Genomic DNA, 12,520 nt, shown 5'->3' with positions numbered 1-12,520 from the left:
AAGTTTAATTTGCATTATTAACATTTTCTCTATCTAAATGTTAGACAATTCACAAAACATTAAATCAAGATCTGATTTATACCTTATTGATTTCCAAGATGTAAAGACTTATGATGGACTCTCATGAGCCAGTAGGACCTGGCTTCAGCATACCACTGACTGGAATTTTATGTAGGTGATTTCAAAAAACACTGACTATTATGAATCTTGCAAAGTGGTATAACTTTATCAGTGCAGAAGAATATCTGTTGAGAATTGATTTGAAGAATTCATAAGAAAGGGAGAAAAGGAATAGAGGTAAATGGACTAACCCAGGCAAGTGGATAATGAATACCTATGCTAAGGTGGAATGGAAGTGGGAATACAAGCAGAGGTTAGATGAATGAATAAAAAAAATCACTTAGGGTGCTATGGGCCAAGCACTTTGTTCAGTGCTGTGAATACCCATAGAAAAGCAAGTCAGTCACTGCTTTCTAAGAGCTAACATGCTGATAGAGACAGCACATAGAGATTTCAGCTACAAGTCAAATGGAAAAGCTCCATCCCATGGCCCTTTGGGGGCAGCAGCAAAACAGATGGTAATGCATCTTCTTTAATGCTATTGCTGTTGGCAGAAGCAGGAGCACAATTTATACATTGTTAAAATGAATGATTTTGAAAGGCTTAAGAACTCAGACCTGTGGAATGATCAATCATGATTTCAGAAGTCTAATGATGAATAATGCTATCCATCTCCTGACAGAGAGGGGGATGGATTCAATATGGAAGAATACAATGGAAGGGATTTGTTGTGCTTGACTATGCTTGGGGATAATTTTCCTTTCTTTTTCTTTTTTTCTGTGAGAGATGGGAAGGATAATGAAAGGAAAATAAATTCTTGTTCATTGAAAAAATAAAATTCAATTAAAAATGTTTCTTTCACTAGTAAAACCCATGTCCACTTCTGATATTGAACTATTATATGTTGTCAAGGAATTTAATGGCAAGAGCTTTCTTTTCAAGGTTTCAATAGCTGTGGCTATTCAGGAAGAAGGGACTTCAGTGTGTTTTCAAAAGCAGTAGTCAAAGTCACAAGGGGCCACCATCAGTTGTCTTGACCTGTGACTTGCCACTGGACTTTGATGATTCTGGAGGAGAGAGTTGTTGATTTTGCATAGCTCTTCCTCACATAAATCCAAATCATTTACAAGTGAAATACATCTTTCTGATGTACTCTTTGGTACTCTTTGAGAACAATGGATGGGCAACAAGCAAACAACCAACAACAATGCTAGGTCACATTTACACAAGGTTTTATTCTTTGAATGATGTATAGTTATAGGGTAAGGCTCTAAGCAAAGGAAAGGTATGCACCAATATTGTCAGGGTTCTTGGAAGGGTCTTGGGTTGTCTCCATAGAAGCACAATAGAACGAGATGGTCAAGGTGATGGCAGTGATTTGACTTCCCTGGCACAAGTGGCCTTCTTTCCCTCCACGTTGATTTTTGTCTTCTTCAATCTTCATGAATCTTCTGCTTCATATTGTTGAGTTTCTTCATGTCTTCCTAATAAGTCAAATGTTTCTTATCTGTCTATCTCTTTGCTTGGAATATTTTCCTCTCTGCCTATTTAAATTCTTTCTATCCATCAGAACTGATCTCAAGACCCACCTCTTCAATGAGTCATTTGCTATCACTTTGGTCTAGAGTGATTCCCCCTTTTGAGTTCCAATCATCAGGAAAGATAGTTGTTGAATTTTAAGAGTAAGCATTTAGACTTCTGCTCAAGATGGCAGAGAGAAGGCAGGCCCTGTACTAAGGTCTCCTGATCTTCCCTCATTTATAATATGAAACAAGCCTCTTAATAGAAATTTGATCGATGAAACACAGAAAGAGAAGCTAGGAGAAGAGCACCTACCTCAAGGAAGGTGTCTTCAAGGATCAGGGGTGAGCAGGGCCCAAAGAACAGAGAGCCAGCAGGAGTGGGGTGAGAGCCAGACTAACCTAAGATCAGCTGTGGAGGTGTTTGCTGTGGGAGCTGTGGTCCAAGAACCAATTGGAGTGTAGAGGATTTGGCTGTGGGACTGACAGTCTGGGGTTTCCAGGAAGGGCTGGAGGGTGAGTTCCAGCCTCTAGCACCCCCTACTGGCCAGCTAGATCTATTAAACTCAGTGAGAAAAGCCTCTAGCATTCCCTACTGGCCTGTCCACTTGAAGTTACTAAACGGAGTCAGTAAAAGCTCTAGGGATCCCAACACCAATCCTCTGTGAACCAGCCCCTCCCCCAACACAAGATCTTAGGAAAATGAAGAAAGGCCAGCAAAGGAGGGTCCATAGAAAAATTCCTAGAAGGAAAAGATCCTAACTCAGAGAGACCTAGAACTTCTGAGGAGAATATGATTTGGTCTCCAGCACAGAAAGACTTCCTTGAAGAAATCAAGGAGATTAAAAATAATTGGAAAATTTCAAAAAAAAAAAAAACTGAAGAGAAGATTAGCATCTTGCAACAAGAAAACAAATCCTTTGAAAATACAATTGGACAAATGCAAAAAGAAAATTCTCTCAAAACCTAAATTGATTAAATGGAAAACTCTTAAAAAATAGAACTGGCCAATTGGCAAAGGAGTTGCAAAAGGTAAATGATAAAAATTCTTCACTAAAAAAAGAATGGAGGGCCAGCTAGGTGGCACAGTGGATAGAGCACCAGCCCTGGAGTTAGGAGTACCTGAGTTCAAATTCGGCCTCAGACACTTAATAATTACCTAGCTGTGTGGCCTTGGGCAAGCCACTTAACCCCATTTGCCTTGCAAAAACCTAAAAAAAATAGAGTCTGTGGACACCAATGATTTCACAAGACAACAAAAATCTGTTAAACAAAACCAAAAAATCAAAACAATAGAAGAAAACGTAAGATGCCTCATGAGCAAAACCACTGACCTTAAGAATAGATGCAAGAGAGATAACCTAAGAATTACTGGTCTTCCTGAAAACAGTGAAGAGGGGAAAAAAAGTCTGGACTTAATATTACAGAATTTAGTGATGGAAAAATGCCCTGATATCATGGAACCAGAGGGCAAAATAGTTATTAAAATAATACATCAAGGGGGCAGCGAGGTGGCATAGTGGATAGAGCACTGACCCTGGAGTCAGGAGTACCTGAGGTCAAATCAAGCCTCAGACACTTAATTACCTAGCTGTATGGCCTTGGGCAAGTCACTTAAACCTATTGCCTTACAAAAAAATCGAAAAAAAAAGAATTTTTGTTCATGTGGTATTTTACATTTTCTTCTATTGTTTTGATTTTTTGGTTTTGTTTAACAGATTGTTGTCTCATGAAATCATTGGTTTCCCCTCGAGAAAGGGATCGCAAAATGAAAATGTCAAGGAATATTGTGGCCAAATTCCATAACTATCAGATAAAAGAAAAAATCCTGCAAGTGGCCAGAAAGAAACAATTTAGATACCAAGGAGCCACAGTAAGGATTACATAGGACCTGGCTGCATCAACATTAAGGGTTCGAAGGGCCTGGAATGCAATATTCTGAAAAGCAAGGGAGCTTGGTATGCAGCCAAGAATTCATTATCTGGCAAAACTGAGCCTCTTCCAGGGTAGAAGATGGACATTTAATGAAATAGGAGACTTTCAGCCTTTCCTGATGAAAAGACCAGAGCTTACTAGAAAAATTTAGATTTCAAACAGGAGACTCAAGAGACAAATGAAAAGGTTAAAAAAAGGGGGTGTGTAAAAAAAAACTGCTATCCAATAAGATAAAACTGGCTATATCCCTACCTGGAGAAAGACTTTAATAACTTTTGAAAATTGCAACTTGATTAGGGAGAATGTATTTAGCCAGAAATAATGGACACTCATGACTTATTCGAGAAACTGCAACACAATAAGATGAAACTGGATATATCCCTCCCTGGGAGAAAGACTCTAATAACTCTCAGTAATTGTAATTCTATTAGAGAGAATATTAGCCAGAAGTGATAAACACTCATGACCTTTCTGTGACTCAAATAGAATGAATTAAAAAAACAAAAGGGGGATAGTAAAGAGATGGGAGGATGGAGGAGACTGAATGGTGGTAAATCTCATTGCATTAAGAGGTACAAAGGACTTATTGCAATAGAGGGGAAGAAGGAAGGAGGTGAGAACCACCTGAATCTTTATTCTTATCAGATTGCCTTAAAATTAACATACATACACACAGTTAAGAAACTTATTTTACCTTTAAAGTGATAAAAGGGGGAAAGGGGAGGGGAAGGAAAGGGGGAACCAGCAGAAGGAAGGGAAGGAAGAAGGGGCACAGGGAAAGGGGGAAAAAAGGGGAGGGGTTGGATATAGGAGGGCAAACACATTGAAGGTGGTGGTATTCAGAAACAAAATACTGAGAAATAAGGATAAAGGGAAAAAAGAGAAACAATACAAAGAGAGGGAAGATAACATGGAGAGCAATAAAGAGTCAGTAATTATAACTTTGAATGTGAATGGGATGTAATCTCCCTTAAAAGGTAAGTGAATAGCAGAGTGGATTAAAAAAAAACAGAATCCTACAGTATGCTGCTTACAAGAAACTCATTTGAAGCAGAGAGATACATATAGAGTAAAGATAAAAAAATTACTTTCATGAGTTAGAAAAAATTGTAAATTCATATGGAGAAATAAACAGTCAAAAATCTCCAGGGATTTAATGAAAAAAATAAAGTACAAAAGAAGGTGGCTTAGCCCTAGAGATCAAAATTGTATTATAAAGTATCAGTCATCAAAACTGTCTGATATTGGCTAAGAAATAGATTGGTGGATCAGTGTAATGGACTAGGTGCAATAGCAGGAATTGATTATAGTAATCTGCTGTTTGATAAACCCAAAGAGTCCAACTATTGGGATAAAAACTCTCTCTTTGATAGAACTGTTGGGGACAATTGGAAGTTAGTAGAACCAACACCTCATATCCTATACCAAGATAAGAACCAAACAGGTACAGAATTTAGACACAAAAAACAGTACTGTAAGCAAACCAGGAGATCAAGGAATATTTTATCTGTCAGATCCATGGAATGGGAAGCAGTTTATGACCAAGGAAGAGATGAGGAACATCATTAAAAGCAAACTAGCCAATTTTGATTACATTAAATTTAAAAGCTTTTGCACAGACAAAATCACTGTAGCCAAGATCAAAAGAAATGTAGTAAATTGGGAAACAAGTTTTACAACTAGTATTTCTGACAAGGGTCTCATTTCTAAAATATACAGAGAACTGAGTCAAATTTTTGAGAAGACAAATCATTCCCCTATTGACAAATGATCAAAGGATAGCAAAGGCAATTTACAGATGAGGAAATCAAAATGTGATCCATAGTCATATGAAAAATTGCTCAAAATCACTAATTGTTAGAGAAATGCAAATTAAAGCATCTCCGAGGTACCACCTTACACCTCTCAGACTGGCCAATATGACCAGAAAGGACAATGATCAATGTTGGAAGGGATGTGGAAAATCTGGGACACTAATACATTGTTGGTGGAGCTGTGAACTCATCCAGCCTTTCTGGAGAGCAGTCTGGAACTATGCCCAAAGGGCAACAAAAATGTGCATACCCTTTGATCCAGCAATACCAGTACTGGGTCTATACCCTGAAGAACTTATGAAAAAGGGTAAAAATATCACTTGTACAAAAAATATTCATAGTAGCTCTGTTTGTGGTAGCAAAGAATTAGAAATTAATTGCATGTTCAATTGGGGAATGGCTTAACAAACTGTGTCATATGTATATTTATATGATGGAGCACTATTGTTCTATTAGAAACCAGAAGGGATGAGAATTCCAGGGAAGCCTGGAAGGATTCGCATGAACTGATGCTGAGTGAGATGGGCAGAACCAGAACACTGCACACCTTACCAGCAACATGGGAGTGATTGTCAACCTTAATGGACTTGTTCATCTAACAGTGCAACAATCAAACACAATTTGGGGGTATCTGTGATGGACAATGCCATCTGTATCCAGAGAAAGAACTGTGAAGTTTGAACAAAGACCAAAGACCTTTAATTTTTAAAAAATGTTATCTTATTATGTAATTTTGCTATTTCTTCTACTTTATGTTTCTTCCTTAAGGATATGATTTCTCTCTCATCACTTTCAAATTAGATCAATGCATACCATAGAAACAATGTAAAGACTAACAGACTGCCTTCTGTAGCGGGGGTGGGTATGGAGAGGGAAGCAAATTAGGGGAAAAATTGTAAAATTCAAAATAAATAAAATCTTTTTAAAAAGAATAAGCATTTATACTCTGGAAATATCAGGGCTTGATTTATTGGTTTAATGATTTTCTAGAATTAAGAATGTAATGGAGAAAATGTTAATGATTCACATTAAACTTAAAACTGTGTTGTTGGTGTACTTTTTATGAAGAGCTAGTTTTAAAATGAATCAGTCCTCCACTTTCTGTACAATTCATTTGGCATTTATCATACACTGCCTCTTATGATTTTGTTGTTCAGTCATTTTTCAATTGTGTCTGACACTTTGTGACCTCATTTGGGGTTTTTTTTGGCAAAGATACTGGAGAAGTTTGCCATTTCCTTCTCCAGCTCATGTTACAAATGAGGAACTGAGGCAAAAAGGGTGAAATGATTTATTCAGAGTCACATGGCTAGCAATTTTTTGAGACCAGATTAGAACTCAGGAAAATGAATCTTCCTGACCCCAGACCAGCACTCTATTCATTGTGCCACCTAGCTGCCCACCTGGTATAATTAGTTATCTTCTTCATGTGTCTGCTTTCCAGTGTTAAAGGAAGTAGGGGAGACCAAGCTTTGTATCCCAATTAGAGCCTAGGACAATAGCTTGGGTCTTAATGTGTTCACTAGAAAGGCAATGAGGCACAGTGAAAAGAGTACTGATTAGTTCAATTTAGTTAGCCATGGAGTCAGTGGAACTGTGTTTGACTCTGACACTTATAACTGTATGATCCCTGGAAATTTATTTAACTTTGCTGGGTTTCAGCTTCACCATCTGTAAATCATTGAACATCCATCTCAAATTGCTGCTACAGTTCAAACAAGATAATGTATGGAAATCAATCTTCAAACCTTGAGTTATTATAGAAATGTCAGTTATTACCATTAATGGTTTGTCATTATTCTCTTTCTGTGGTGAAATAAACACCACACATAAGGACATATTTACCTATCTCTGAAATCCTAAATCAAATTCTCCCTCTTCCAGGAAGTATCCCTTTATTCTCAAGTCTACAAAGAGAAGATATTTACATACATACATACATACAAATCTCTCTCTCTCCATATATATGTGTATGTATGTGTATATATATATATATATATATATATATATATATATATATGTTTATACTTCCATATTCTCTTTAGGGAAAGATCCATGAAGAGAAAGAGAAGACTTTTGAAGGAAGACATGTAGGGGAATAGTCAGTTCTTTAACATGTTTCTGACTGCCAATTTGTTGCTCCAAAGACTTTAGGGAATTTTGTCTTGAGTGAGTTCAAAGACTCTCACTCTCTCTCTTGGGAAACACATAGATGTTGGTTTTGTACATGTTAATGTTTTTTTTTTTGCTATGCACTACTTCAAAGATTTATGTTTTCTTTAGTGTTCTTAAGTACTTCACTCCTTGTATGGAGCATGACCCATACATTCATGAGTTTATGTGTTCTCAAAATAGATAAATGAATTAATAGAGCATTGGATTTGAATCCAGAGCTATATTCCTTAGGGCAGACCTATAGGACTAGATAATCTCTATGGTTCCTTCCAGCTCTAAAATCCATGATTCTATGATCTTTTAGTAATCTTCTGGTAATGATTTTCTACAAACTTAAAGAGGGGATCTTCAAATGATAGGTGAATGGTTCATTGTCAGGTAGGACATTCCAGAGTTTGAGTCCCACTGGTATAGATTTCAAAGCCCAAAGAGGCATCAAGAAGAAAAAATTAATAGGGTATCATGTGCTATTATTTGCAGAGAACTGACACTTAATATATCCTCATTGATTGATTGATTATTGTACATTGTTGTACTTACTTGGGGATATGTGATGGACATGTACTTCTCCAACTCATGTTGCAAATATATTAAAATTGCTTGCTGTTGGCCATGATTATACTTTTAATTGCCTGTTGAGCCAAAACACATTGCCTTTTCTTTATACCTCTTTCCTGCTGTCCTGAATGCATGGAGAGGTCTGGAGGATAGCAAATATTAGTGTACCAAGCTGTAATGAAGCAAGGAGAAAGTAGAAAGAGGATAACTTCATCCTGGACACAACACAGCATATATGTCCTACCTTTCTCATTGCCAAGAATAAAAAGTCCTTTACATGACCACATTTGAAAATCTAGGTTGGGGACTTCTGACCAAGATGGCAGAGAGAAGCCAGGCACTGTTTTAAACTCTCCTGGTTTTCCCTCATAACTAACATGAATCAAGCCTCCTAATAGATTTTGGATCCACAGAACCTAGAGAAGAACTGAGGGGAACATCTTGCAGCAAGGTCTATCACAGGAGAGTGTGGGCATGCTGGGGGCAGAAAGCAGAGACCCAGAGCAGAGGTAACAGGGTGAGACTGGAGTCTGACCTGAGAACAGCAGTGGAAGTATTTGCTGTGTGTGCTTGTTGGGTGGATGGGAGAGCTCCAACCTGACCCAGAAAACATCTATCTGGTTAGCTCAACTGGTCAGGAAGACCTGGGCTTTAAGCCCCTGTGTTTTCCTGGAGTCCTCATATTTCCAGTTGAGCCACTTTCCCCTACCCCCTCTGTTCCTGAGGGAAGGCCTGACTTTCTCCAGAACAAATACAGAAACAGATCAGGTGTTAGCATCTTGCCCCAAGGCCCAGGCTGTTCTCTTCCCCCACCCCAACTGATTGCTGATTAAGATTAATTTTCTAATCTGAGGACTCAGCCCAGTACTGATTGCTGATTAAATTGATTAACATTTTAGCCTGATGGCTTAGCCCAGATTTTTCCAGGACATCATAGATCCTGCCCCAGGCATAGGGAATGGCTATTAATCAACATCACAGACATTCCAGAGAAAGCATCCAGTATCTCCTACTGTCTAGCCCACTGAATAACCCTGGTTGTTCCTAAACCCAATGAGCAAAGGCCTCTAGGAATCTCAGCATCCAAGGTCTGTGAACCAGCCCCTCCCCCAACATCAGGGAAAGTGCCAAAAATTAAAAAAAGGTTGGCTCAAAGCAGGGTCCATTAAATGTTACCTTGAAAATAAGGATACCACCTCAGAGGAGAATATGAATTGGTCTCCAGCCAAGAAAGACTTCTTATAAGAGACTGTAAAGGAATTTAAAAAACTAAATGAAAAAATTAGGAAAAGAAATGCAAGAGAAAAATGAACATTATACAAGAAAAAATTAACATTTTACAACCATAAAAACAAATCCTTTGAAAACACAATTAGGTGAATGGATAAAGATAAAAACTCCTTCATAAATAGATTTGACCAATTGGAAAAGGAAATGCAAAAGATAAATGAAGAGAACTCTACTCTTAAAAAAAGAGATTGGAATCTGTGGAAACCAATGACTTCAAAAGATACCAAGAGTCTGTTAAACAAAATTTAAAAAAATAGAAGAAAATGTAAAATAACTCATTGGCAAAATAACTGACCTGGAAAATAGATCCAGAAGAGACAATTTATGAATCATAGAATTTCCTGAAACCTTGAAGAAGGAAAAAGTCTGGATTCCATACTTCAGGAAATAATGAAGGATAACTGTCCTGATATCCTGGCACCAGAAGGCAAAACAGTCATTGAAAGAATACATTGAGAGTTCCAGGGCTGAGCCAAGATGGTGGCATGAAGTAAAGCCCAGGAGACAGGAGAGTGGGAAAGTGAGCAGGAAGATTTTTGCCACAGTGGAGTCCAGGTCCCAACAGGTTGACAACAGCAGAGATCCTAGCAGCTAGATATCAAGCAAGCAGGGAGGGTCCCAACTCCAGGATTTGGTCAGGAACAAATCACTACTACATCAGAACTTGGACATAAAGGAGGAAACAAATCTCTGAAAGGGCAAGACCTGGACTGCTTGGGCAATATCTTGGCCAACAATAAACCAGGGATCAGACCCCAGGCCCAGCATAAAAAGCTTGGATTTATACTCCTTATACCCCAGGAACAGAGCTAGAACAACAAAGATGAGCAAAAAGCTAAAGGAGTGCTCACAATACAGACTAAGATGATAACAATGCCATGTAGGAAGAAGAAATCAGTGAAAAATCACTCACAGAGGAAGTCTCAAAAGAGTCTCTGAATTGGACTCAAATCCAAAAGCTCATTGAAGAAGTTGGAAAAGAATTTAAAAATCAAAGAAGAAAGGAAGAAGAACAATGAAAAAAAAGAAATGAGAGTACTGCAGGAAAATTATGAAAAAAATGACGAGAGAATTCAGAACCTTTAAAAATGAAACCATAAAAATTAGAGTTGAACAATAGAAACCAATGAATCTATGAGACTACAAGATTCCATCAAACAAAATAAAAAGACTGAAAGAATTGAAGAAAATGTAAAGTATGTTTTAGGAAAAAAAATGATCTGAAAAATAGCCCCAAGAGAGATAATCTATAAAATTTTGGACTACCAGAAGACCTAGAACAAAAAAAGAACCTGGAAACCATCATGCAGGAACTTATTAGAGAAAACTGTCCAAATCTGCTAGAACCAGAAGATAATATAAACCAATGAAAGAATACACAGAATTATTTTCTTTTTTTAAATTTTTTATTTATTTAAGGTAATGGGACTAAGTGACTTGGGGTCACACATTTAGGCAATTTTTAAGTGTCTGAGGTCAGATTTGAACTCAGGTCCTCCTGACTCTAGGGCTGGTGCTCTATCCATTGTGTCACCTAGCTGCCCCACACAGAATATTTCCAGAAAGAGATCCCAGGATAAAAACTCCAAGGGCTGTTAAAGCCAAATTCCATCACAAATAAAAGAGAGAATACTGTAAGTAGCAAAAAAAAATATTCAACACAATCAGACTCACACAGGACCTATCAGCCTCATCATTGAAGGCCTAGAAGACCTGGAACACCATATATCAGAGGCCAAAGGATCTGGGATCACAGCCCAGAATTTACTACCCTGCAAAATCCAGCATATACTGTCAGGGGAAAAGATGTATGTTTAACCAAATAGAGGACTTCCAGAATTCCTTGATAGAAAGACCAGATAATTCAATTGCCAAATACATGATTCAAGAGTTGTATAAAAAGGTAAATGAAAAGGGGAAGGAAAAAACAAAAAAAAAACATATATTGGTCAAGACCATCAAATTGCATACAGCCCTAAAGGGAAGATATAACACTTCTAATTCTTGAGAACTTTACTTCTCTTAGGATAATTAAAGGGTCAAATATAATTGAAGAGATTGAACTTAAAAACTATATGGGTAAAGTTGGGTCTTTCTCCATTGAAGAGGATCAAGATAACATCATTATCTTTGAGGCAAAAAGCCCTTATGAAAGGCAGGGTGTTAACCCTAAACTTAAGTGTCTCATTATTATTTGATCTACCTTAATTCTGCCTTCCTGACAAAGCTTAGCACTTACTCTGTTGATGGCATCATAAACTTGGTGGTCTTGTGTTTCCCAAAGCTTACAATCATTTGTAAAGCTCTCAAGTGAGACCTTCAGAGCCTTTAAGTACCTAGAGCCCTTTAAGATTCTTATAGTTCGGGCAACTAGGCCCTGGAGTCAGGAGTACCTGGGCTCAAATCTGGCCTCAGACACTTAATAATTATCTAGCTGTGTGGCCTGGGGCAAGCCACTTAACCCCATTTGCCTTGCAAAAAAACCTAAAAAAATAAGAAAGATTCTTATAGTTAATTAAATCAGGATTTAACTTGATCCTTGCTTCACTTATCAAGGGTTAAATACCCTGGGGTGGGGTGTAAAGTGTGAGAGAAAATGGGCTGGGGGGAACAAGTAGTTCAAAAAATGATTTGACTTTGGATGATACCTTGGCTCCAGAGGAGGATCATGTATCCTTGGAGAGTACTTGAAAAGGGGATAAGGTAAAATATGACTATAATTGTAATTTTATGTAATTTGAGATAATGCTGCTTATCAAGCAACCAATCTGTTATAATATATTTTGATAACAATGGGCTTATCAAGCAAATAACTGTGATTGATGATACCTGATTAATAGTACCTAAATATTAAATAACAAGAGATGAAGAGGTAAAAAGATTTATAATTTTAGAGAGAAAGAAGGGAGACTGTGAACATTGAGTAAATTCTATTCAATACATTTGACTCAGGGAGGGAAATAAGATACATTCCCAATTGGGCTTAAAAATCTATCCTAATCTGCAGGGAAGGGGGGGAATAGGGAAGGGGAAGATTAGGGAAGAAGGGACTGATAAAAGGGAAGATGAAGGTATAAGTGAAAACAAACTGAAAGTTAAATTTTAAAAGAAAAAGGGAAAGGGGAGTAAAATTTTGGTGAAGAGGAATAAGAGAAAAGGAAAGAAAAT

Source organism: Macrotis lagotis, chromosome 7 (assembly GCF_037893015.1).
Source record: "Macrotis lagotis isolate mMagLag1 chromosome 7, bilby.v1.9.chrom.fasta, whole genome shotgun sequence".
Classification (NCBI taxonomy): domain Eukaryota; kingdom Metazoa; phylum Chordata; class Mammalia; order Peramelemorphia; family Peramelidae; genus Macrotis; species Macrotis lagotis.
This window is presented reverse-complemented; position numbering follows the sequence as displayed.